Raw genomic sequence first — 2349 nt, 5'->3', positions numbered from 1 at the left:
ATCATACCTATGGTGGAAGCTTCAACAAATTTTATGGAACCATCAACTACCTCAGTTGGCCAACAGAACTTGGAAAGCGCCAGAAAGAGCAAAGAGAGATGTGAGAATAAAAAATTGAAAAATGTCATTAAACAGGCATGGGAAAGGTTGTAGCCACGTTAGCTACCATACCGGTTACAATCAAGTAAAGCAGGTAATGCTGCTGAACAGGTTTTATAACTTTGGACAGTTATGCTGTGGTTGAACAGGTCTTGGGGGAGGGGCTTCACCTTTTCTCACACCCCATGCATTCCCAAAGACAGATACAATTAAATATGGAAAACACATCACACTTAGAAACTAAACAATCCCTACCCCACTCAGGCACCATAACCAACTTCCACAATCAAATGACGGGGCTAGTTACATCTTTATTTATTTATTCTCATGGTCTTTCTTCTTTTAGTCATCTGGTCAGCCAGATTTCCCCCCATGGATTCATGTCTCCCAGAATTTCCAGCATAGAATCCTAGAGATGCAATGGATCATGTGGGCCACTCAGTCCAGCTGCTTCCTCTGTGCATGAATTCAAATTAAAGCAGTGTGGATGGATGGCAGCTTGAACACATCTGGAAAAGGGTGGCCTACCACCTTCTCCAAGTAATTTGTTTCACAGCTGAACTGCTCTTACGATTAAGAAGTGAGTTAACTGAGTTTGAACATGCTTGGGATAAACACATGTTCAGCATCCAACAAAAATTAAAAATATGAACATAAAATAAAAATTAATAAAATTTAAAATAATTAAAAATAATGAATAAATAAATTAAAAACAAAACAAAAAACAAATAAACTCAAAGGGCAGATTCAATGGACTACTAGGCCTATCTCTGTCAGTTTTCTGTTTCTTAAAAAGTGTTTCCCCAATATTCGCGTGCAATACAGGGAGTCCTCGACTTACGACCACAATTGAGCCCCAAATTTCTATTGTTAAGTGAGACATTTTTAAAGTGAATTTTGCTCCATTTTATGACTTTTCTTGCCACCATTGTTAAGTGAATCACTGCAGGCGATAAGTTAGTAACCCGGTTGTTAAGTGAATCTGGATTCCTCATTGACTTTGCTTGTCAAGGTTGCAAATGGTGATCACATGACCCTGGGACCCAGCAACAGTCGTAAATATTTGCCAAGCTTCTGAATTTGATCCTATGATCATGGGAATGCTGCAAAGGTTGTAACTGTGAAAAACGGCCATAAGTCATATTTTCAGTACTGTTGTAACTTTGAATGATCACTAAATGAACTTTTTAAAGTGGAGAACTGCCTGCATGCCTTCCCAAAACTCAAAACTATTATTCCATATACTACATTTTCAAATGATCAAGAACAGATCTTGACTTTCTATGCAATGTTTTTTCATAGTTATAGGAGTCAACTTCGATTTCTTTTCATACTGTAGCTTTTCATTTCTAGTTTCCTGATAATTCTTACTGCCTTTCTACAACTTGCTCCAATTTTGCTGAATCCTTTTTCATGTATGGTTGTTCGTGTCTTTCTCCCTCTCTGCTTTTGTCTGCCTTTCTCCACATTTTTAGCTGGCTAACAATTTTAGATGTTTCCTGAGGTTTAATCATTAACAATTAAACTATTTTTTTTCTAGATGAACTGAAGGGCGTGTTTGCTTGCTCTGATTTGGATATAAGGATTGACCAGGCACATGCAAACTAAACCTCTTTCCCCTCATGTTCACATTATTTCCATATTTATCATCTCCTTCTGGCTACAGGGCATATAAAGTGCTAGGCAAGTCAGTCACATCTAATACTAAGCTTAATAGTTTGCCTTCTGTTTTCTCACATTCTCTCCTAACACATGCTGTTAGTATTATTTGACTGATAGGACTCTTAAAATAGGCAATATTGTTGGAACCAGTTGTTCCACTGGCTGCATTCCACTGGCTGCATTCACATTCAGTTCAACAGTAATGATCACATTCACAGACATTGCTAGGCTTAGTTCATTAACCTTGTTTATAGTTTATAGGAGTGCAACCTCAGAGTGTCGCACAAATCTTGTTTGGTTGGTTAGTTTACTACAGTGATGGTGAACCTTTTAGAAACCGAGTGCCCAAACTGCAACCCAAAACCCACTTATTTGTCACTGGGTGCCAGGTTGAATGTTGAATGTTGAATGTTTATTATATTTATATCCCGCCCTTCTCCTTACGGACTCAGGGCGGCTAACAGCCAGATAAAACAACTACAAAATACAAAATACCAATACTACAGTTAAAACACAATTAAAAGACAAATATTAACAATTGGCCTATAATTTAAAATAATTTTAAAACCCCCGTTAAAAATTTCCCCT

The sequence above is a fragment of the Protobothrops mucrosquamatus genome, unplaced genomic scaffold (assembly GCF_001527695.2).
Source record: "Protobothrops mucrosquamatus isolate PMUCROS unplaced genomic scaffold, P.Mucros_1.0 scaffold_181, whole genome shotgun sequence".
NCBI lineage: Eukaryota > Metazoa > Chordata > Lepidosauria > Squamata > Viperidae > Protobothrops > Protobothrops mucrosquamatus.
This window is presented reverse-complemented; position numbering follows the sequence as displayed.